Source organism: Hyperolius riggenbachi, chromosome 4 (assembly GCF_040937935.1).
Source record: "Hyperolius riggenbachi isolate aHypRig1 chromosome 4, aHypRig1.pri, whole genome shotgun sequence".
In the NCBI taxonomy this organism is placed as follows: Eukaryota; Metazoa; Chordata; class Amphibia; order Anura; family Hyperoliidae; genus Hyperolius; species Hyperolius riggenbachi.
In genome coordinates, this window is record NC_090649.1 from 410,774,961 (window position 1) to 410,800,803 (window position 25,843).

General features: G+C 45.1%; 1 long non-coding RNA gene across 1 annotated transcript in view; it reads right to left on the minus strand.

Annotated features, from left to right (window-relative positions):
* Positions 1–25,843, minus strand: part of LOC137504230 (uncharacterized) — a 46,376-nt gene that overhangs the window by 15,978 nt on the left and 4,555 nt on the right. Inside the window, exon 2 of the long non-coding RNA XR_011019448.1 lies at positions 21,839–21,936. This is a non-coding gene — a long non-coding RNA (uncharacterized lncRNA). The remainder of the gene's footprint in view (positions 1–21,838; positions 21,937–25,843) is intronic.

Consider the following 25,843-nt stretch of genomic DNA (forward strand, 5'->3'; position numbering starts at 1 on the left):
GGAGGGGTACTAAACACCAGGGAACTGTACAGGGGAGGGAGGAGGGGTACTAAACACCAGGGAACTGTATAGGGGAGGGAGGAGGGGTACTAAACACCAGGAAACTGTAGAGGGGAGGGAGGAGGGGTACTAAACACCAGGGAACTGTACAGGGGAGGGAGAAGGGGTACTAAACACCAGGGAACTGTACAGGGGAGGGAGGAGGGGTACTAAACACCAGGGAACTGTACAGCGGATGGAGGAGGGGTACTAAACACCAGGGAACTGTACAGGGGAGGGAGGAGGGGTACTAAACACCAGGGAACTGTACAGCGGAGGGAGGAGGGGTACTAAACACCAGGGAACTGTACAGGGGAGGGAGGAGGGGTACTAAACACCAATGAACTGTATAGGGGAGGGAGGAGGGGTACTAAACACCAGGGAACTGTATAGGGGAGGGAGAAGACATACTAAACACCAGGGAACTGTATAAAGGGAGGGAGGAGGGGTACTAAACACCGGGGAACTGTATAGGGGAGGGAGGAGGGGTACTAAACACCAAGGAACTGTATAGGGGAGGGAGGAGGGGTACTAAACACCAGGGAACTGTATAAGGAAAGGGAGGAGAACCACAGACACCAGGGAACTGTATAGGGGAGGAAGGGGCCGTTATACACCAGGGAACCATTATAAGGGAGGGAGGTGGCCACTAGACAGTGAGGTTGGCCCATGACTTGGTCCCAATGTTTAATTTCTGCCCAATTTGTATTGCATTTCAGTTTGACACCCCTGGGATGAACAATTGTATCTATAGTGGCTTATTTTGTGTTTTAAAGCTAAAAACATGGGCAGCATGGTGACATAGTGAATAGCAAGCACGTCTTGCTGGGTACCCGGTTTTTTACCCTATCTACTCAAAGTAAGAAGGGCCCTGTGTTTGCATGGGTTTCCTCTGGGTCACACTACTCAAAACCACGGGTCACGCTAGTAGCGAAAAAATACATTTGTAGAAATTTGCATACAGGAAATTCCAGAATCCGTTAATGAGATGTCCTTGAGGACAGTCAGGTCATGCTTACACCCCTCTCTGAATTCTATATAACACTTATTGCTCTTATGGGGATATATTCATGATGGATAGATTATATATAATGAATAGTAATGTAGGCACTACGTATAATAGGCATTCATTCATTGCTGTGCCCTCGTGCTGTCAGACTGGCCCTCATCTGTCACTTTAATACTTCATTCTTCAAAAGAAAGTAGATGTTATTAGGCTCTGAGTAACATCAGATCCACTCATCGCATTTATAAATCATTCTGCATCAAACTTCTGGCTGATCCTAATTCATTTTCAGGGGGAAAAAGACCAACATCTGGTCCTCCAGTCACTCGATGAATCAGTGGATTCTGGCTCCATGAAGTTTGCATACCTTTAGCATGTGTTATTTCACAAATACAAGCTGCATGTGTTGTTAACTGTACATATTATGGCATTTTGGTTGGAAAGTCAGTGCACTCCATTATGGTTGAGCAATAACTGAGGGGAGTTTAAAAGCAAACATATAAAGGAAGAAAATAAAAGTCAGATACTAGTACTTACCTAAGTACTAGGAAGCCTCTGGATATTCCTGGCATAGGTACCCCCAGTATAGGTAACCAGGTATAGGTGCACCCAGTATAAGTAGCACCACCAGGGTCAGACTGGGACACTAAGGGCCCACCAAGGAAGTTTAAGCCTGGGGCCCGCCCCCCTCTCCTCCACCTCCTCCTCCCCCCCCCCCCCCGATCCCCTCTCCTCCAATCCCCCCCCCCCCCCATTTTGGGCTCACATACACATGTACTCCAGAAATTTTGCATGATTTTATGGTAGGGAATAGATTGTGATGAGGACAGTCTCCAATAGTGATATGTCCACATGCGGCGTGCTGCAACAATAAATGAGTGTCACCACGCACTGGAACATGGGCGTGGTCATGATGAGTCATGGGCAGACTTTAAAATTAAAAAAAAAAAAAAGAAAAAACACAAAATAAGTAGCGGTGTCATTCACAGACATTAGGTCTGACCAGATACATTTTAGATAAAATAATCAAGTAGTTACATGCCTCATAATAATTCATCAAGTAGTCAAATGGCAGCAGATTTCCTGACAAAATGCAAATAGATTGGCGGCAAATATCCCCACAAAATGCAATTAGATTGGCAGCAGATATCCCTACAAAATACAATCAGAGTGGTGGAAGATATCCCCACAAAATCCAATTAGATTGTATTTTGTGGGGATATCTGCTGCCAATCTAATTGCATTTTGTGGGGATATCTTTCGCCAATCTTATTGTATATTGTGGGGATATCTGCCACCTATCTGATTGTATTTTGTGGGGATATCTGCTGCCAATCAGATTGGCGGCAGATATCCCCACAAAGGCAGGTCCCCAGTTAGTGGGGGCCCCAAAGCTGAGGAGGGGGGGGGGGAACAGCACAGGAAGGGGGGAAATTGTGCACAGAGCAGCGGGGAGGGGGGGAAGCCTACCCCCTCCCTCACCTAGGGGCCCCCCTTCCGCGCTCCCCCCCTCCAAAATTGCAGCCAGCGGCAGCAGCGGGTAATCACTTACCGGGATGATCAGATCCATAGCTCTGCATGCCGCTGGCTGGTCTGGTCTCCTGCACTGCACTGACCAATCACGCTCTCACAGGAAATACTGCGAGAGCGTGATTGGTCAGTGCAGTGCAGGAGACCAGACCAGCCAGCGGCACGCAGAGCTTTGGATCTCATGCCGGTAAGATATTCCCCGCTGCTGCCGCTGGCTGCAATTTTGGAGGGGGGGGGGGAGCGCGGAAGGGGGGGCCCTAGGTGAGGGAGGAGGTTTCCCCCCCTCCCCACTGCTCTGTGCACAATTTCCCCCTTTCCTGCGCTGTGCCCCCCTCCTTCTCAGCTCTGGGGCCCCCAGGAGGCGGAGCGGCCGGGGCCCACTGATGGAAAAATCGGTGGTTCGGTGGGTCAGTGCGAGCCTGAGCACCACCCACCCTGCACCCAAGCAAATAAGTGCCTATTGAATATGTACGCATTACTAACACATGGAGGGATGTTGACGTTCCTCTGTCCCCAGGAACAGCAGCAGAAATGCGAAGAGAAGGAACCCGGCACCGTCTTCAACTTTGTATTAAGCTCTTTTATTTAAGGCATAGCAAGATACAGCATAGGGCTTGTGGACTTGAGAAAGAGAGGATGCTCCTCTCGAAACGTCGTCACTGCTTGTCCTATGTTGTATCTTGCTATGCCTTAAATAAAAGAGCTTAATACAAACTTGAAGACGGTGCCGGGTTCCTTCTCTTCACATTAACAGTGTGGTGAAATCTCCTGTCCAAAGCTAACAGCGCCAACCTGTTGAAGCTTATCCTGAGTAATCCTGCGCCATACAACACAGCCTGGTGATAACCTCTTATATCCAGTTTCAGCATTGTAGCTTCCTGCGTCACTGTCACAGTCTAGGACAAATCTGTTGTTCCTTTTGCAATCCAGTATGTGATTTCTGTGTCTGTGCATCTTTGTCTGCAGCTACATCTGTGAGTGCCTCTCATCCATTTTCCAGCGTTCTGCCCCTAGAATAATGGCTCTTTCAAGTTTTGGACTAGGCACCTGCATACCAGAGCAGGGATAAGGTCCTCCAGCACCCAAGGCTGAGACACCAAAGTGCGCCCCTCCATCCCTCCTACCCCAGCTGTCACACACTGATTGCTATTAGACTAAGAGGGCCACAGGGCCCACAACCTCCCCAACACCTTAATATCTAGTTATCTGGCTTGCAGTCAATGCTATGTATCCCCTTTTCTTATTTCTTTCTGCTTCATACACAATTAGGAATGACAGCTGAATGAATTGTGCACCCCCTCCTACACTGCACCCTGAGGCTGGAGCCTCTCCAGCCTATGCCTCGGCCCGGCCCTGCTGCATACAGATGGAGTTCTTGCAACTAACAGGCAGCCAGTATCTCAGAGGACTGGTGTCTTTAGCTGCATCTGCACCAAATACTGTCACGCTGTGAGAGTTTCAGTCTTAGTTTTATCCCAGCTAACTGACTACCACGATAAAAGGAATCCCAGGATACTGACTCAGAGCCTGCATAACACAGTTGTTAGTCCCGTTTCCTGTCTCTACCTCGAATGGATGATGTAGCTTATGTCTGAAAGAACAGAAATGGCATTACTACTAAGTTGTCAAATGGTATATAAGATGGTATATGGATCTTGCTTGACTACATGCAAGATCTTCAGCATAGTACTTCTAATGTAGTTGGTCATAGAATACTGGAGACTGAAAAACAATTTATGCAATGGGATTACTCACTATGAGGATCATTCAGATCCAGGGCTGTGTGCAAACACCTTGTGCTACCCTTTACCAATTGTCTTGTGCAGTGTCTGTAAAATAAGGATTTTTTTTTTACCTCACCTTAGCAGAATCACAAAACCAGACGACATGATGGTGGAGGCGCTTGGCTTTCGTTTAGACCTGCATTTGTTTGCTCCAGTTATTGTTTGATGAAGCAGGATTGAACCTGCGAAATGTGTTGCTTTGTGGAGTTTTCGAATAAATGTTATTGTTGACTAAAAATCAACAGATTCTGTGTCTTCTTACTGGGGAGGTAAGTCCACCACTACCTCCTTTTTAACTGTTTTAAAAATATTTTATCCTGATTTTGGTGCCTCTGTTTCAACCTTTGTCACTCTGTAAAGTCCACTGTTGGTGGAGGGATACTACCCCCTATCTGCAGAGAGCGACTTATTAACCTGAGTGGGATCAAGTTCTAATCTCCCCACCTGTCTGTACAGAGGTTGCCTTTGTGGTAACAAACGTTTGTGAGTATAATTACTTATACGCTGTCCATTTCTTCTCTTGGACAGTGCGTGCAGGGCGACCGCCCTGGGCGCAGACAGGCAAGTAGAAGAAGGGGGGGGAAGGGGTGAAGGAAGGAGGACATAACTGCTAGGGAGCTGGTGACACGCGGGCCCAGGGTGCAATTTAGCCTAGAAACTGCCCTGCTTACTACACTAAATTGGGCTCTTGGTGTCCCTTTTTGTTTCCTTGTACAAGCGCTCTACACAACTTCTTTCTGCCGACCAACTCTGAATAATAGGGTTGGTCAATGAGATGCAAATAATTCCAAGTTAATGCAGGATGAGGCAAACTTTGAGTGCCAATTTATGTAGATTGAAAATGAATCGGCTGAATGATCCGTTGTCCAGGCTTGTCCTTACATTTGAAGTTTGTTTGTGATGACTGTATCTATGGAGAGACCCTTAGGCCCCTTTTAACACTGGCGTGGTGCGGCAAATTGCTGCACTGCTACCGCATCCTAATTAAACCATATGGGGAAGTTCATAGTACCCATTTTGCGGTATGCTGTACCGGAAGTCCCTAATAGAACGCTAGCGCAGAACTATGTTACTGTGCGGGATCCGCGGCAATCTGCATCGGCCCGAAAGTCATGTTAGTCTATGGTGACGCTTTTTTTTTTAAAGGGAACCAGAGAGGAAGCTAGGTAAAAAATAGAGAAAGCTTTTATACATACCTGGGGCTTCCTCCAGCCCCATAACCCTGGATCACTCCCACGCCGCCGTCCTCCGCTTCCTGTATCGCCGGTACCGGGTCCCGTAACTTCCGGCGGACGTGGCCAATTTTCCGCATGAACAGGGGCTCCCTCCATATCCTTACGCATGCGTAGTATGCAGGCGCACGCGTAAGGATATGGAGGGAGCCCCTGTGATGCTGAATATTGGTCGCTTCTGCCCGCCGACTGGCGGAAATGACGGGACCCAGTACCGGCGGACAGAGAAAGTGGAGGACGGCGCCGTGGGAGCGATCCAGGCTTATGGGGCTGGAGGAAGCCCCAGGTATGTATAAAAGCTTTCCTCCCAACGTCTCTGGTTCCCTTTAAGTCGACTTGTGACGTGCATGCATATTTTTACAATACGCTTCAGTGCACTTCTGCATACCCTGGAGCAGAAAGTGACCGCAAGCGCGTGTCACTTCCTGCTTGGCCGAATGCAGGATAGGGAACAACATGTACTAACGCAGTGTTCCCTGAAGGCCTGTTTCTGGCGGTGCGATGTGCCCGCCGCACCACAATGCAACCGCCAGTTTGCAGAGTGAAACTGGCCTCACCAGTTCAAGCCAAGAAACACATGTAGTCCTATTTCAGAGCTTCACACACACGACGACAAATCGTTCTGAATGAATGATGAACGACTCCTTGCTCAAACGATGGCTTAAATGAATGATCCAAACTACCAACATGACAGGTAACCATTCATAGTCAGCGGTGTCTACAGAGCTAGGAATACTTTTTTTTAGCAGTATTTATCTGATTTAGGGCCAGTTCACACTTGTTTTAAAAATGTATCCGTGGAATACATTTTTAAAGCTTTGCAGAAACGCAGGAATCTTTTGTTAAAAATAGGACCCGCTTCCACTCGGGCAAAAACACGGATCACACACGTATCCTTGTGGTGCAAATCAAAAAAACGTCACGGAGAGTCAGGATTTGACACTTTTTCCCGGACCAGACTTGAAAACTTGTCTAATGCAAGCCTATAAGAACGGAGACACTGTCTGTTCTTACTATGCTAGTCGCCGCATCCGCGTTGCCCATTTACGTGTCCCGCCGCCCATCGCCGCTCGGTCTATTCTGAACAGCCCGGTGGTCGGGTATTCTCCACTGAGCTGCAGCAGACCAATGGGAATCCTCATCAACAGGGAGAATTCTCAGTGATTCATATTGGACCAATGAGAATTCTCCCTGTTGCTACGGAGACTTGGCCTGTTGCAGCCTATGGAGAGCCATGCTTCTGCTGGTCCCTGGGCTGCTGAAGGGACTAAGTGGTGGGACGAGCGAGACAGGTGAGCGGCGATGCATATGGGCCCACGTAGCGACACTGCGGACATAGAACAGACGCGGAACAGGTACTTGCGCAAAGAGGATGCAGAATGGACGGAACGCATCCACCTCGCGGATGCACATTCCGTTTCAGTTCTGCATCTGCACAAGTGTGCGCTGAGCCTTATTTAAACTGTAGCTGCTTGCTGTCGAGCACCAAAAGATACTAGATCAGATCTCAGAAGATGTCCGATCCAATACTGCTTGCACCGCTAGCGTCACTAGGTTCACACTGCTTGATGCAGTACAATACAGACCGAATCAAATCATATGTATATTGCAGCCAAATCCCACCCCACCACCTCTATTGGATAAAGAATGGCAACAACATTTTCAATTATAGTGCCATAAGATTCAGTGTTTTTATCAAGTCAAATGTCTAATCTGTTGAAAATATCTGTTTATGATGGCCAGTGGCGTAACAATAGGGGGTGCAGAGGTTGCGACCGCATCGGGGGCTCTTGGGCCAGAGGGGCCCTTCCTCAACAGCAGTATTGGCTCTCTGTTGGTCCTGTGTGGGTTACAATTTCTCCTATAGATGCTTTGAATAGTGGTGATCATTAACAATCTGTTCCCCATCCCCGTCTTGCACCTCTGACACTGTGGTTGTCCTTGGCGGGTTTTGGTGCACCGTATCTATTGTTATGTATAGCGAGCTTGGGGGAGACCCGATGTAAAATTTGCACTGGGGTCCATAGCTCCTTAGATACACCACTGATGGTGGCCTTAGAGCTTGGTACACCCCATTAAATTTTTACTTCAGATTCCATCCGAGCAATCGATCAGATCACTATTCAGATCTGACATCGTCTGGCTGTAAAAGAAAGCTAGCCTACACACGTATGCAATTTTTCCAAATTCCAATCAGATTTAATTAATTTTTCTGATTGGATATCGACTGAAAGGAGATACACACAGAATGATAGCCAGTATATAGTTTGATATAGCCTTCAGATTTCATATCATTTTTCTGATTGGATATCGACTGAAAGGAGATACACAAAGAATGATAGCAAGTATATAGTTTGATATAGCCTTTATTTCGAACAATATTTTCCAGCCTGCCCAATCTATTTCCAATTGAGAAAGATCGATTTCGAGCTGGAATCAGTCACTGGCTGATCCAATCTTTTTCTTAAAGTGAATGTTTACCTATTTAAAAATCGAAAAGTCAGATACTCACCTAAGGAGAGGGAAGGCTCGGTCCTAATGAGCCTTCCCTATCCTCTCCCGGTGCCCGGTCCCGCGCAGGATCCCACGTGACAGTATTCGACCAGTTCGGTCAAATACTGCCACTTCCGCATGCCGAAGGGAGCTTTCGGAAGCCTTCGGGAGCACTCGGGCTCCCGAAGACGGGCCGCTCCATACTACGCATGCGCGAGTGCCCTCTATGACGCACTCGCGCGTGCGCAGTATGGAGCGGCCCGTCTTCGGAAGCCCGAGTGCTCCCGAAGACCTCCGAAGTCCCTGCTGCGGCGGACGCGAACGGGGGAGCCAGCGCAGCACTGAGGGCACCGGGAGAGGAGAAGGAAGGCTCATTAGGACCGAGCCTTCCCTCTCCTTAGGTGAGTATCTGACTTTTTTATTTTTTAAGCGGTAACCACTGGCTTTAACCACTTCACCACTGAGGGGTTTTACCCCCTGAGCACCAGAGCAATTTTCACCTTTCAGCGCTCCTTCCATTCATTCGTCTATAACTTTATCATTACTTATCGCAATGAAATGAACTATATCTTGTTTTTTCCGCCACCAATTAGGCTTTCTTTAGGTGGGACATTATGCCAAGAATTATTTTTTTCTAAATGTGTTTTAATGGGAAAATAGGAAAAATGTGGGGAAAAAAATAATTATTTTTCAGTTTTCGGCCATTATAGTTTTTAAATAATGCATGCTACTGTAATTAAAACCCATGAAATGTATTTGCCCTTTTGTCCCGGTTATAAAACCATTTAAATTATGTCCCTATCACAATGTTTGGCGCCAATATTTTATTTGGAAATAAAGGTGCATTTTTTTCATTTTTGCGTCCATCCCTAATTACAAGCCCATAGTTTATAAAGTAACAGCGTTATACCCTCTTGACATAAATATTTAAAAAGTTCAGTCCCTAAGGTAACTATTTATGTATTTTTTTTAATTGTAAATTTTTAAAATTTTTTTTAATTACAAAAAAAAAAAAAAATGGGGAGTGTGGGAGGTAATGAGTTAATTTTATGTGTAAAAGTCATTTATTTGTATGTGAAAAATGTGTAGGGTGTAGTTTACTATTTGGCCACCAGATGGCCACAGTAACTTTTTGTTTTAATGCGACCTCCAAGCTTACTTCCGGAAGCTTGGAGGAAGTATAAGGAGGCTGGACACGTGAGTTTTTTCTCACAATGATTGCGCTGCCCATAGGAGAGCAGCGGATCATTGCGGGGCTTAGATCAACGAACGGGAATGGATTTTCCCGTTCATTGATCTCTGGGCGAGCGGGCGGCGGCGTGTTTAGTAGCGGCGGGCGGCGTGTTTACGAGCGGGAGCGCGGACAGCGTCGGGAACGTGGAAAGTACGTATTTCTCCGTCCCTGGTTGTTAAAGGATGGAAGAAGGGGCGGAGAAATACGTACGCGCGGGGGTAAAGTGGTTAAAGGCTACTATCATGGAAAATTTTAAAATTTGAACTACATGAAAACACATAAATAAAAGTACATTTACAGAGTAAAATGTGCTATAAATTACTTTTTTCCCATGTTGTTGTCACTTAAAGTAGGTAGTAGAAAGCTGACAGAACTGACAGGTTTTGGACTAGCCCATCTCCTCATGGGGGATTATCAGAGTTTTCTTTATTTTTAAAAGCACTTAGTGAATGGCAGTTGCTCAGTCCAGCTGCCAGAATAGTGTGCAAACAGGTGTGTGTGTGTGTGTGTGTGTGTGTGTCTGTGTGTGTCTGTGTGTGTCTGTGTGTGTGTGAACTGCATCTTTGTATAGATACTTTCCATGGAGTGCTTTTGTAAATAATAAATGAAATACTTAGGATCCGTGATGAAGAGATGGACTGATCAAAAACCTGTCAATTATGTCAGATTTCTACTACCTACTGTAAGAGTTAGCACATAATTAGAGTTAGCACATAATTTTGCATCTGTTTTGCATTAGAGGCATGTATTCAGCCCTAGGGGGCTCTGCATTGCCGCTGATTGCTTACAATTCAGGTGCATCCTTGAGCGCTTATCATTTGTCTGTTTTGCTTGTCTTATGAAATGTGTATACCATTTATGAATAGCAGCACGAGGAATTATGTTTTTATTGCTAGGTTAGAGGTAGGTCTTCCCCAAGGGGGTACGTCACCGCCGTGGGGAAGTCTATTAGGTCATAATTTGTGCACTAATTATCACTGAAGCTAACACCCCCCCTTGGTCTATAGTGATGCAGGGTGTGTAATTTAGTCCAGGTTCTGGAGCTCTGCCCACTGATGCAGCTTAATCACTAATTCCCCCTCCCTCTCTTTGCCTGCAGTGTATGCTGGGTGTGTAATTTAGTCCAGTTTCTGGAGCTCTGCTCACCATTGCAGTTAAATCATTCAGGTATGAGGTTGTTTGAAAGCGCTGCCATGTCTCCCACTGTGCAAACTTAAATGTAAGTATACTAGTGGCTAGCTGCCTTCACTGTTTTAAATTCACTCTCAAATTTTTAGATTAGAGTTAGCACATAATTTTGCATCTGTTTTGCATTAGAGGCATGTATTCAGCCCTAGGGGGCTCTGCATTGCCGCTGATTGCTTACAATTCAGGTGCATCCTTGAGCGCTTATCATTTGTCTGTTTTGCTTGTCTTATGAAATGTGTATACCATTTATGAATAGCAGCACGAGGAATTATGTTTTTATTGCTAGGTTAGAGGTAGGTCTTCCCCAAGGGGGTACGTCACCGCCGTGGGGAAGTCTATTAGGTCATAATTTGTGCACTAATTATCACTGAAGCTAACACCCCCCCTTGGTCTATAGTGATGCAGGGTGTGTAATTTAGTCCAGGTTCTGGAGCTCTGCCCACTGATGCAGCTTAATCACTAATTCCCCCTCCCTCTCTTTGCCTGCAGTGTATGCTGGGTGTGTAATTTAGTCCAGTTTCTGGAGCTCTGCTCACCATTGCAGTTAAATCATTCAGGTATGAGGTTGTTTGAAAGCGCTGCCATGTCTCCCACTGTGCAAACTTAAATGTAAGTATACTAGTGGCTAGCTGCCTTCACTGTTTTAAATTCACTCTCAAATTTTTAGATTAGAGTTAGCACATAATTTTGCATCTGTTTTGCATTAGAGGCATGTATTCAGCCCTAGGGGGCTCTGCATTGCCGCTGATTGCTTACAATTCAGGTGCATCCTTGAGCGCTTATCATTTGTCTGTTTTGCTTGTCTTATGAAATGTGTATACCATTTATGAATAGCAGCACGAGGAATTATGTTTTTATTGCTAGGTTAGAGGTAGGTCTTCCCCAAGGGGGTACGTCACCGCCGTGGGGAAGTCTATTAGGTCATAATTTGTGCACTAATTATCACTGAAGCTAACACCCCCCCTTGGTCTATAGTGATGCAGGGTGTGTAATTTAGTCCAGGTTCTGGAGCTCTGCCCACTGATGCAGCTTAATCACTAATTCCCCCTCCCTCTCTTTGCCTGCAGTGTATGCTGGGTGTGTAATTTAGTCCAGTTTCTGGAGCTCTGCTCACCATTGCAGTTAAATCATTCAGGTATGAGGTTGTTTGAAAGCGCTGCCATGTCTCCCACTGTGCAAACTTAAATGTAAGTATACTAGTGGCTAGCTGCCTTCACTGTTTTAAATTCACTCTCAAATTTTTAGATTAGAGTTAGCACATAATTTTGCATCTGTTTTGCATTAGAGGCATGTATTCAGCCCTAGGGGGCTCTGCATTGCCGCTGATTGCTTACAATTCAGGTGCATCCTTGAGCGCTTATCATTTGTCTGTTTTGCTTGTCTTATGAAATGTGTATACCATTTATGAATAGCAGCACGAGGAATTATGTTTTTATTGCTAGGTTAGAGGTAGGTCTTCCCCAAGGGGGTACGTCACCGCCGTGGGGAAGTCTATTAGGTCATAATTTGTGCACTAATTATCACTGAAGCTAACACCCCCCCTTGGTCTATAGTGATGCAGGGTGTGTAATTTAGTCCAGGTTCTGGAGCTCTGCCCACTGATGCAGCTTAATCACTAATTCCCCCTCCCTCTCTTTGCCTGCAGTGTATGCTGGGTGTGTAATTTAGTCCAGTTTCTGGAGCTCTGCTCACCATTGCAGTTAAATCATTCAGGTATGAGGTTGTTTGAAAGCGCTGCCATGTCTCCCACTGTGCAAACTTAAATGTAAGTATACTAGTGGCTAGCTGCCTTCACTGTTTTAAATTCACTCTCAAATTTTTAGATTAGAGTTAGCACATAATTTTGCATCTGTTTTGCATTAGAGGCATGTATTCAGCCCTAGGGGGCTCTGCATTGCCGCTGATTGCTTACAATTCAGGTGCATCCTTGAGCGCTTATCATTTGTCTGTTTTGCTTGTCTTATGAAATGTGTATACCATTTATGAATAGCAGCACGAGGAATTATGTTTTTATTGCTAGGTTAGAGGTAGGTCTTCCCCAAGGGGGTACGTCACCGCCGTGGGGAAGTCTATTAGGTCATAATTTGTGCACTAATTATCACTGAAGCTAACACCCCCCCTTGGTCTATAGTGATGCAGGGTGTGTAATTTAGTCCAGGTTCTGGAGCTCTGCCCACTGATGCAGCTTAATCACTAATTCCCCCTCCCTCTCTTTGCCTGCAGTGTATGCTGGGTGTGTAATTTAGTCCAGTTTCTGGAGCTCTGCTCACCATTGCAGTTAAATCATTCAGGTATGAGGTTGTTTGAAAGCGCTGCCATGTCTCCCACTGTGCAAACTTAAATGTAAGTATACTAGTGGCTAGCTGCCTTCACTGTTTTAAATTCACTCTCAAATTTTTAGATTAGAGTTAGCACATAATTTTGCATCTGTTTTGCATTAGAGGCATGTATTCAGCCCTAGGGGGCTCTGCATTGCCGCTGATTGCTTACAATTCAGGTGCATCCTTGAGCGCTTATCATTTGTCTGTTTTGCTTGTCTTATGAAATGTGTATACCATTTATGAATAGCAGCACGAGGAATTATGTTTTTATTGCTAGGTTAGAGGTAGGTCTTCCCCAAGGGGGTACGTCACCGCCGTGGGGAAGTCTATTAGGTCATAATTTGTGCACTAATTATCACTGAAGCTAACACCCCCCCTTGGTCTATAGTGATGCAGGGTGTGTAATTTAGTCCAGGTTCTGGAGCTCTGCCCACTGATGCAGCTTAATCACTAATTCCCCCTCCCTCTCTTTGCCTGCAGTGTATGCTGGGTGTGTAATTTAGTCCAGTTTCTGGAGCTCTGCTCACCATTGCAGTTAAATCATTCAGGTATGAGGTTGTTTGAAAGCGCTGCCATGTCTCCCACTGTGCAAACTTAAATGTAAGTATACTAGTGGCTAGCTGCCTTCACTGTTTTAAATTCACTCTCAAATTTTTAGATTAGAGTTAGCACATAATTTTGCATCTGTTTTGCATTAGAGGCATGTATTCAGCCCTAGGGGGCTCTGCATTGCCGCTGATTGCTTACAATTCAGGTGCATCCTTGAGCGCTTATCATTTGTCTGTTTTGCTTGTCTTATGAAATGTGTATACCATTTATGAATAGCAGCACGAGGAATTATGTTTTTATTGCTAGGTTAGAGGTAGGTCTTCCCCAAGGGGGTACGTCACCGCCGTGGGGAAGTCTATTAGGTCATAATTTGTGCACTAATTATCACTGAAGCTAACACCCCCCCTTGGTCTATAGTGATGCAGGGTGTGTAATTTAGTCCAGGTTCTGGAGCTCTGCCCACTGATGCAGCTTAATCACTAATTCCCCCTCCCTCTCTTTGCCTGCAGTGTATGCTGGGTGTGTAATTTAGTCCAGTTTCTGGAGCTCTGCTCACCATTGCAGTTAAATCATTCAGGTATGAGGTTGTTTGAAAGCGCTGCCATGTCTCCCACTGTGCAAACTTAAATGTAAGTATACTAGTGGCTAGCTGCCTTCACTGTTTTAAATTCACTCTCAAATTTTTAGATTAGAGTTAGCACATAATTTTGCATCTGTTTTGCATTAGAGGCATGTATTCAGCCCTAGGGGGCTCTGCATTGCCGCTGATGGCTCACAATTCAGGTGCATCCTTGAGCGCTTATCATTTGTCTGTTTTGCTTGTCTTATGAAATGTGTATACCATTTATGAATAGCAGCACGAGGAATTATGTTTTTATTGCTAGGTTAGAGGTAGGTCTTCCCCAAGGGGGTACGTCACCGCCGTGGGGAAGTCTATTAGGTCATAATTTGTGCACTAATTATCACTGAAGCTAACACCCCCCCTTGGTCTATAGTGATGCAGGGTGTGTAATTTAGTCCAGGTTCTGGAGCTCTGCCCACTGATGCAGCTTAATCACTAATTCCCCCTCCTTCTCTTTGCCTGCAGTGTATGCTGGGTGTGTAATTTAGTCCAGTTTCTGGAGCTCTGCTCACCATTGCAGTTAAATCATTCAGGTATGAGGTTGTTTGAAAGCGCTGCCATGTCTCCCACTGTGCAAACTTAAATGTAAGTATACTAGTGGCTAGCTGCCTTCACTGTTTTAAATTCACTCTCAAATTTTTAGATTAGAGTTAGCACATAATTTTGCATCTGTTTTGCATTAGAGGCATGTATTCAGCCCTAGGGGGCTCTGCATTGCCGCTGATTGCTTACATTTCAGGTGCATCCTTGAGCGCTTATCATTTGTCTGTTTTGCTTGTCTTATGAAACGTGTATACCATTTATGAATAGCAGCACGAGGAATTATGTTTTTATTGCTAGGTTAGAGGTAGGTCTTCCCCAAGGGGGTACGTCACCGCCGTGGGGAAGTCTATTAGGTCATAATTTGTGCACTAATTATCACTGAAGCTAACACCCCCCCTTGGTCTATAGTGATGCAGGGTGTGTAATTTAGTCCAGGTTCTGGAGCTCTGCCCACTGATGCAGCTTAATCACTAATTCCCCCTCCCTCTCTTTGCCTGCAGTGTATGCTGGGTGTGTAATTTAGTCCAGTTTCTGGAGCTCTGCTCACCATTGCAGTTAAATCATTCAGGTATGAGGTTGTTTGAAAGCGCTGCCATGTCTCCCACTGTGCAAACTTAAATGTAAGTATACTAGTGGCTAGCTGCCTTCACTGTTTTAAATTCACTCTCAAATTTTTAGATTAGAGTTAGCACATAATTTTGCATCTGTTTTGCATTAGAGGCATGTATTCAGCCCTAGGGGGCTCTGCATTGCCGCTGATTGCTTACAATTCAGGTGCATCCTTGAGCGCTTATCATTTGTCTGTTTTACCTACTGTAAGTGACAGCAACATAGGAGAAAGGTAATTTATAGCTCATTTTACTCTTGAAGAAACATACTTTTTTTTTTAATGTGTTTACATGTATTTTAAACTTTTCAATTTTTCGGGGATACTGGTCCTTTAATCGGAAACACTGAAGAATCAGTTGCATAATGTGTAGCCACAATGAGTCCATTCTGTACTTTTCAAATAGCTAATGTTTACATATAAAGGTGAGATGAGTCAGATGAGTTGTGGTGTATTATCAGCATGCCCGCACCAGATTTCCAGCAAGGGCCAGTTACTATTGGGTGTCGCAGCCATTTCTGAATCAAGCTGCAGCTGAATTGCTCTAGATGTACCATGCATGGCTATAGGGATGCAGTCTACTGAAAAATGCAGCTAGGACTCATTTTAAATTTTGATCACTAGCGCCACTATTGATTTCAATAGGTTGCAATTCCACATCTGAATTCACTGTGCGAACAATGCCCGCGATTCGCGGCTAGTGGAAATAGGCCCTTACTGGTAAAATGAGTAAAGTAGGTTAAGCTACCCAGACAGCTCAGTATTATCTCTGTAGCTGGTAACGTCACCCTGTACACAGCTCCAGGCATGCATGTAAATCTGTCAGTATCATGGTGTGGAAATCTCATTAGCAACACCAGGCACAATCCAGCGAGACGAGATTACACAGCTTGGAGGGCTCAAGTGGCAAGAAAATGAGTCAGGGAAAAATATTCTGCAGAAGAATTTCTGAGGATGGGAAAAGAATGACACGTTCTCCACAGCAGACAAGCTTCACATATTCTGGATGCTTCAAGGAAAGCTAGAGGAAGAATAACGTGAGGTTTCACATCCAAAGATACCCGTAGACATGGGATGAAAGAAGCCAGAGTCAGCCAGATGGGGCAATTATATCATGTCTGATGCCTCTGGCCAACTCAATTTAAGCCAGTGGTCATTAGTATGAGTTTGAGAAACTGCTCTAGTTGCTGTGGGTGTTTCAGGGTGTTTGAGAAGCTGCTCCAGTTGCTATGGGGGCCCGTTTCCACTAGGAGCGACGCGATGCGGCTATATAGCCGCATCGCACCACGGGTGTCCTGAAACACATGCACGGCAATGGAAGAGTTTCCGCTGCGTGCATGTTGTGCGGAGCGGTGTGGAGCGATCCAAGAATCTGCAGCATGCTGCAGATTCTCGCACGGCCGCATCCGCCCACAGCCGCGTCCCATCTCCTCCATTGGCTTCCGCATCGGGAGATGCAGAAGTGACGTGGGCGGTGGCAGAAGTGATGCGATGCGGCTAGGTAGCCGCATTCGCATCACTTTAGTAGTGGAAACCGGCCCTGGGTGTTTCAGGGTGTTTGAGAAGCTGCTACAGTTGCTGTGGGTGTTTCAGGGTGTTTGAGAAATGGCCCACTAGTACACATTGTAGGCACAATATAGGGGTAACTTATGTACTTAAAGAGACACTGAAGTCTCTTTTTTACCTTATTTTCTTATACAGTCCTCTTCAGGATTATATTCTATGCGGATTTGCTGCATTCCCGCGGCAGAATGAGTGATTTATTGCCTAGAAATAACCCTGCAAAGTTCAATAACTTTGCAGGTCGCAGATTTTGCTGCGAGGCAGAGCTTTGCGCTGTAGCTCTGCCTCCTCTCCAGTCAATCTCCGCCTCTCAGTGAAAGAAGAGAGAGGGGAGTGGAGAGGCGGAGATCGGTGGAGATTGACTGGAGAGAAGGCAGAGCTACTGCGCAAAGCTCTGCCTCTACCACAGGCTTTCTCAACCAGGGTTCCTTGAGTACTCTGCAGGGGTTTCCTGGCATTTCCCCCCATTGTGGGGGAAGTATAATAGTATAATTATAACTGGAAGTATAATAGAGCACATTATAACAGGGGGTACTGTAAAAAGAAGCACTAAATAGGTGGTCAGAATAAAAACGAGAACATTAATAAAAAACCTCTAGGACAAGAAGACAGTATAATGAGTGGCAGTGTAATAGGGGGTAGTGAAATAAACATCCTAACCTACTTTTAAAGACCATGCCTCCTGTAAAATACAGTATAGCACTGATATCTTCTACAGTGCTTTTTTCAGGTTACTGACTGTCCTCACAGGAACTTACAATCTAAACCCTACCATAGTCATAGTCTAAAGTATATCTACCATATTATTATTATTATTGTGTATTTACCAGTATATAGTGCTGCTATCTTCTGTAGCACTTCATAAAGTACATAGTCATAATGACAGACATATGGGGAAAATGACATGGAGGGAAAGACAACTATGTGGGGTGGGGGTGTGGGGGAGGAGGAGACAGCTTTTGAACAGGCTGGGGACACATACATGTAGCTAGAGGGTAACCTGCCCCTGACTATGGAGAAGCTGCATGGGCCCCAGAGGACATAGGGCCCCTTGTGCGGCTGCACAGCCTGCAGGGTTCTGTCTGCCCTTGATAAAGGAGTCATGTTTTACTGCACTACATAATATACATAATGGAAATATGTGTCACCAAACTGGCAAATGACTCAGCAGTGGCTTTTGTTATTTCATCCATCACAAGAAACACTAAATTATCTCAGAGAAACACGAAAGACGTCTGATGAGCTGTAAGTCATTACCTGATCCCATAAAACAACCCAAACTACAAAACGCGGAAGTGTACCTCATAAATCTCCTGTAACATTAAATTAGCGATCTGCAGGCAAATGATAATATAATGTGGGGCTTGTGAGACAATTTACTTACTATTACATTATCTCCTCGTCAGATGACTGCAGTCAGCCTTGTGAAATCATCTTCATGAGCCTGAGGATTTTCCTTATTCACATAAAATAAATCTGGACTTGAAAAATAATCTGAATTCAAGCTTTCAACAGCTTTTTTCTGACAGCTGCAATTTAATGGTGTCACAAGTGTCATGCTGTTTGCTGACAAGCCGCCTACTCGCAAGCCGCGCACAATGCAGTCCTCAGAGACCCTGTCTCCAGTGTACACAGTGTCTCTGCATCATACAAATATGGGAGCATCTCCTGAATACTAGGGGCCAGATGCCCTAAGGATCAGTAAGGGCTAGTCCACACCAGGTCCGGAAACGTATCCATGGCTGCGTTTTTCAGCCCTGATGAAAAACGGAGTCCCGGATACTAATGTTAAAAATAGCAGCCGTCCTCAGCCAAGAAAAAAACGGATCCGTCTGCGTTTGCAGGGACCCGTTCTCAAAACCTGAACGGAAGGGCCGGATCTGCTGCATTTTCACGCAACGGATCAGGACCCTGATACACGCAGGGGTAGTGAAAAGCAATGAGAAAACGCAACTCCATCTCCACAGGCAAAATAGCACCAAAAACGGATGAAAAAACAGATGGCCCAAAAAATCCTCCCACTACCTTCCTAATGACAGAGACGTTTTCTGTCCGTGTTTTGGGGTAAAAAACTGAACGGAAACTGATGCAAAACGGATGCACTTTTTATGAAAACGGATCCGTTTGCAGTCTGGTGGTACTTCCCCTGATCCCGGACTGCAGTGTCCGTCCTGCAACCGTGCCTAGTGTGGACCTAGCCTAAGTCTACTGTAACCAGTTCATAAGTTATTGACAGTTTATCTGCTGCACTTTAGCAGCCCTCAGGAAAGGCATGTACTGTACACACTTATTGTCAACCACCAAGAATCGGGACCTGATCCCTTCGAGCCACATTGAAGAGTAAAGGCTGTGTAGAAGCATTACTGGCTCGCTACAGCAACGCATACTGTTCTATGTGGAGAGGGGCTGGGTGGAGCGGGAGTGACGTCACGCAACAGGCTAGGAAAGGGCTCCTATTGCATTTCTTTCCAATTACCACTACTGCAAGTTCACCGCAATTTGTTGGGTATACTGCGCGATTGAGGTGTGGTTTGCATTTGCAATTTGCACACAAAAAAAAAGTGAAGAGTTGCTGAATAGCAGGTAAAATGGTATAGTGGTGCGATTGTGAATTTTCTGCATTCCTATACAAAGAATAGGAGTTGAATCACAGAGAAAATGCAGGACGATGATCACATTCGCGAAAAAAATCGATAAAGGGATTGCACTAATGGAAACAGTCTCTCTGGTTTCTACTAATTTTTCTGTTCCTAGTGTTTTGGAATCTGGATTGAATCCCAAAATGCTGGTAGTGGAAAAGGGCCCTTAATGGTGAGTACAATGCTCTCGGTCATTGCTCAGCCAGTACCGATCGCTGGCCAAGCAGTCGAGACGGGTCAGTGGCTGCCCTACACACAATAGATTCTTGGAAGAGGCAATCGTTCTCAGCTGCAGTTTCATCTAGCATGCTTAACTCTTTATTTATTTTGTTTACAGAACACCAAACAACCTATCCCCCTCTGACGCATCCCCTGTGCAAACTTCTCCAGAGCAACCTGGCATAGGCATATAGAAGTTTTCATCCATTGCCCAAAGGGATTTCTTGGCAGCAAATTAAAATAAACCCAACGAGAGCTTCTTAAAATTTCCTGTCAGGGCTTACTTGATTTGCATCCAGTAAAAAGCAACACCCGGATGATTGGAACCATATTTTGATGGGTAAGAGTTTAAGCACGTAGCCGTAGTGCCTGTTGCTACTTTCCTCTTTGTGCACATCTTACTTGATTTGCCACGAGGATACCCATTGGTCCACGTTAACCAACAAACGGGAAGCCATGATGGGAAATTCAAATGAGACAGTGCCAGAGTACCCCTGTTTGCCCTGGCACAAAGACAGAGGTGACTCATCAGTGGGTTCTTCAATCAACAAATACACAAGAAATGAGAAAGTAAAGCTTACTATGGTAAATAGACAGGGGTCATAAATTAACTTTTTATCTATTTCAGTCGATAAGGGGAAGATATTTGGTTACTCCATTATTTAGGGCATGATCATCATAAGACCCCACACTATTTACCCAGCTCTTTCTAGGGGCTAGAGGTAAAGAAGAGTCCTCCTTCATCTATAACAGTAACGTGTGGGGGAAGGTTTTTCTGCAATGGTACCCACAATTGGTGTTGGTGTTCAAATTTAGCATAGCCAATTCAAAACACCAGTATACTCCCGACTGCCACTGTTCGACATCAAACAAGTGGACAGGATCAAGAGTTGTCATGTTGTATTTCGCGTGACTCCGATTTTGATTTGGAAGGAGGAAACATCTGAGCCACGTGAAACAGAATGAGACTAACAAGGTAGTGAACTCCTACTGACCCTATCAGCTTGTTCAGTGCTGAACTGTGGCAGTCGGAAGTATTTGGGTCTTCTGAATCAGCTATGCCAAATTCAAATACCAACACTACCCACAATGTTAAAAGCCATATGGATTAGGACTGGCCGAGGCATGGGACACCAATCCAGAGGTGTTACCCATCCCCTATATTTATCCAGCACTGGGTCCCGGCATGCGGTCTGGATGAGGACATGGGGGCCCTCTGGAGTAAACAGAGACTTCCCTCTACTGAGGTAATTATCTGATTTTTTTTCTCCTTGAAAACGCAAATGTTTACTTAAAGTGCACCGAAATTGAGAGGGATATAGATGTTTCCTTTTAAACAATACCAGTTGCCTGGCAGTCCTGCTGATCACTTTGGCTGCAGTAGTGGCTGAATCACACACCTGAAACAAGCATGCAGCTAATCCAGTCTGACCTGATCTGCATGCTTGTTAAGGGGCTGTGGCTAAAAGTATTAGAGACACAGGATCAGCAGGAGAGTCAGGCAACTGGTATTATTTTAAAGAAAACCTGTAATTAAAAAAAAAAAAAAACCTATGGGGGATACTTACCTTGGGGAAGCCTCTGGATCCTAACGAGGCTTCCCACGTCCTCCAGTGTCAAAGCAATCCAGTGTCCGAACCCCCCTCCTCCTCCCCCCCGAACAGCGGCAAGGTAAATATTTACTTACCGCGATCCTGCACAGGCACACTAGCGGCTCTTCTTTTAGTTCGTACTAAGCGAAAATAGCCGAACCCGATTGTATCCGCTCTACTGCGCAGGTGCAAGCCCTTTGTGCAGGATTGCGGTAGGTAAGTATTGCCTGTGCACCCTTGTCAGGCTTTGTCGAGGAACTTTCAGGGGAGCCAGCGCCAGATTCCTCTAAGCTTCAGAGGATGGGGAAGCCTCATTAGGACTCTGAGGCTTCCTCTTCCCGAGGTAAGTATCCCCCAGATGGTCTGTTTTTTTCTTACAGAGTATCTTTAAAAGGAAAAATCCTTCTCTGTTTAGGTTCACTTTAAACACTAAAATTAGTAAACCATTTTTTATTTGTTTATACCATTTCCAAGCTAAAGACTAAAATAAAAATCTGCAGAATAGGGGATCCTACAATACAGGAGACAACAGATAAAAGGCCCTCCTGAAGCATGATCTACATATTTGTTACTGTCTGATTCCTCAGAAACCGTTATACTTGAATAAACCGGCGTACATTACTATTTACACAATTAATTGGCGCTACGTTTTACTATGCAATTAATTTTTCACTTACTGCTTGCTCAGATTTCTCTGCACTGTGATCATTAATATTTTGTTGTTTTAACTGCAGGGCTTGAAAAGCAGGAAGGTTGTGTAACAGGTAACTCGACTCTGTGGAGTGAAGCAAATGGAAAATTGTTAATTAAACATGATGCAGCACATAGGGAAGACATTACCCAGCAATGGGCTAACGGTTATCAACAGGAAATGCTTTGATGATAAGTAAATATTGGTTTATATAATTCTGTCCCACCAACAGATGCATATGTAGAAAAGCTAGTTTCTGGAATATGAATTATGCACTGTATTACTGTAAGGTGTTGGTTAGGAAACTTGCTGGAAACAGTATATAGGGCTCGGTGTAAGAAGGAAAAAAAAAAAAAAAAAAAAAAAAAAAAAGGGACCCAGATTTCTCCAATCACTGTTTGTTTGATTGGGTCATAAGGCATCATGAATCAGGAAGTAAAATGCATTGCTCCATTAGCACCCATTCAGCTTTGCAGGGGTTACTACCATGGTTTATGCAACAGGAAGGTAAGATCCTACACATTTGTGGGGATGTTGGCATGCATATGTACAGTTGTTATTATTATTTAGTATTTATATAGTGCCAACATCTTCCGCAGCGCAGTACAGAGTATATTGTGTTGTCATATACAAGTAGATAAATACTTGCTCTACTTACATAACAGATGTATTGCACTGTCCACATTTTGATTTTAGTGATTTTTCTATAGTAAAAAAAAGAGAAAATCCTTCTCAGGATTCTCCATTTTAACTGTGTCTATCTTGAAGCCAATCCTGATGTCATTTCCTCCCTTACTCTGCTCTGCCTGATTGTGTATGCATTGCTCGCCCTCCTCCCAGGCACTCCTACCCAGCTCTGTAATAGAAAGTGCATTGTCTCAGCATGAGAAATATTGGCCAATCAGAGAGGAACAGAGGTGTGGGAGGGAAAAACAGGAGGGAAAGAGGCCTCAGGCTGCATTAGTTATGCTTGAGGGGAAAGTAAAGAAGCATAAAAAGACAACCCAGCATGCCCTGCAACTTCCTTTGTGCGGCAATGTACCAAATGAGAGTAAGGTAAACTGGGGAATGATCATTTATCAACAGGGAAAGTAATAGTGATTTTTTACTTTTGGATTGCCTGGTTAGCATCCTTATTACTTATTTACCAGATGAAAATAAAGAATTGATTTTTGGTTTATCCGAGATTGTTCTTGGTCTGCCACTTCGAGCCTTAACTTGAACTGCGCCTGTGGTCTTCCATTTCCTCAATATGCTCCTAACTGTGGAATCAGACAGCTGAAATCTCTCAGACAGCTTTCTGTATCGTTCCCCTAAACCAGGGGTCGGCAACCCGCGGCTCCGGAGCCGCAAGCGGCTCTTTTTCACCTTTGCCGCGGCTCCGTCGCGGCTCCGGTGCTGCAGGGCTGCCCATTCTGACACTACACCGGTAGTGAGTGTCAATGGCTGCGGCGCGCTTGTTTCATGTGCGCGTGTGACGTGTGCTGCCAGCTGGCCGGCAGCCTATCAGAGAGGCCGCCGGACCAGTGCAGGGCTTCGGGCGGCCGTTTTCCCGTAGCCCTGCAGTGTAGTGCAGGCAGGACGTGACGTCGGGAAGGAAGGAAGAGGAGCCGAGGGAGTTGCGCGCCACAAGGAGGTCGGGACCGGAGGTCGGGACAGGAGATCGTGACAGGAGTACTTCTGACTAGGTGAGTAAATGGGTTTTTCTTTTCAGATCTGCTGAAGGATTTGTGCATATTGGGGTCCATATCTGCTAACCATTTGTGCATATTGGGGTCATATCTGCATATTGGGGTCATATCTGCTAACGATTTGTGCATATTGGGGTCATATCTGCATATTGGGGTCCATATCTGCTAACGATTTGTGCATATTGGGGTCATATCTGCATATTGGGGTCATATCTGCTAACGATTTGTGCATATTGGGGTCATATCTGCACATTGGGGTCATATCTGCTAACGATTTGTGCATATTGGGGTCATATCTGCAAATTGGGGTCATATCTGCTAACGATTTGTGCATATTGGGGTCATATCTGCTAACGATTTGTGCATATTGGGGACATATCTGCTAACGATTTGTGCATATTGGGGACATATCTGCTAACGATTTGTGCATATTGGGGTCATATCTGCTAACGATTTGTGCATATTGGGGTCATATCTGCTAACGATTTGTGCATATTGGGGACATATCTGCTAACGATTTGTGCGTATTGGGGACATATCTGCTAACGATTTGTGCATACTGGGGTCATATCTGCATATTGGGGACATATCTGCTAACGATTTGTGCATATTGGGGTCATATCTGCATATTGGGGTCATATCTGCTAACGATTTGTGCATATTGGGGTCATATCTGCTAACGATTTGTGCATATTGGGGTCATATCTGCTAACGATTTGTGCATATTGGGGTCAGATCTGCTAACGATTTGTGCATATTGGGGTCATATCTGCATATTGGGGTCATATCTGCTAACGATTTGTGCATATTGGGGTCATATCTGTATTTTGGGGTCATATCTGCTAATGATTTGTGCATATTGGGGTCATATCTGCATATTGGGGTCATATCTGCTAACGATTTGTGCATATTGGGGTCATATCTGCTAACGATTTGTGCATATTGGGGACATATCTGCTAACGATTTGTGCATATTGGGGACATATTTGCTAACGATTTGTGCATATTGGGGACATATCTGCTAACGATTTGTGCATATTGGGGACATATCTGCTAACGATTTGTGCATATTGGGGTCATATCTGCTAACGATTTGTGCGTATTGGGGACATATCTGCTAACGATTTGTGCATATTGGGGACATATCTGCTAACAATATGTGCATATTAGGGTCATATCTGTTTTATAATGGCTTTGCGGCTCCCAGTTTTTATTCTCTTTTCGGAAACGGGTCCAAGTGGCTCTTTGATTCTTAAAGGTTGCAGACCCCTGCCCTAAACCATGATAGTGAACAATCTTTGTCTTCAGGTCATTTGAGAGTTGTTTGCTACTCTTCAGAGAAAATTAAAAGAGGAAGGAAACTTACAATTTACCCCCTTAACCTCCCCGGCGTTCTATTGAGATCGCCAGGGAGGCTGCGGGAGGGTTTTTTTTCAATTAAAAAAAAACTATTTCATGCAGCCAACTGAAAGTTGGCTGCATGAAATCCCACTAGAGGGCGCTCCGGAGGCGTTCTTCCGATCGCCTCCGGCGCCCAGAACAAACAAGGAAGGCCGCAATGAGCAGCCTTCCTTGTTTGGCTTTCCTCGTCGCCATGGCGACGAGCGGAGTGACGTCATGGACGTCAGCCTACGTCCTGACGTCAGCCGCCTCCGATCCAGCCCTTAGCGCTGGCCGGAACTGATTGGTCCGGCTGCGCAGGGCTCGGGCGGCTGGGGGGACCCTCTTTCGCCGCTGCTCGCGGCGGATCGCCGCAGAGCGGCGGCGATCAGGCAGCACACGCGGCTGGCAAAGTGCCGGCTGCGTGTGCTGCTTTTTATTTGAAGCAAATCGGCCCAGCAGGGCCTGAGCGGCAGCCTCCGGCGGTGATGGACGAGCTGAGCTCGTCCATACCGCTCAGGAGGTTAAATACTCTTTTTCATAATTGGATTCACCTGTGTATGTAGGTCAGGGGTCGCTGAGCTTACAAAGCCAATTTGAGTTTCAAAAATTAATTCTAAAGGTTTTCGAATCAATAAAATGACAACAGTGCCCAAATGTATGCACCTGCCTAATTTTATTCAAACAATTATTGTACCCTCTCTGTAAATCCAATAAACTTAATTTCACTTCTCAAATATCACGTGTGTCTCCTATATGTTTAACTGACATTTTTTATCGTAACTACCAACGATTTATACAGGAAAATCATGACGAATAACAAGGTTGCCCAAACTTTCAAATCCCACTGTATGCTATCGGCTTTTCACTGAATTGTGCAGAGCTCTAGAAGAGTGACTGGAATAAACACCTCGTGAAAA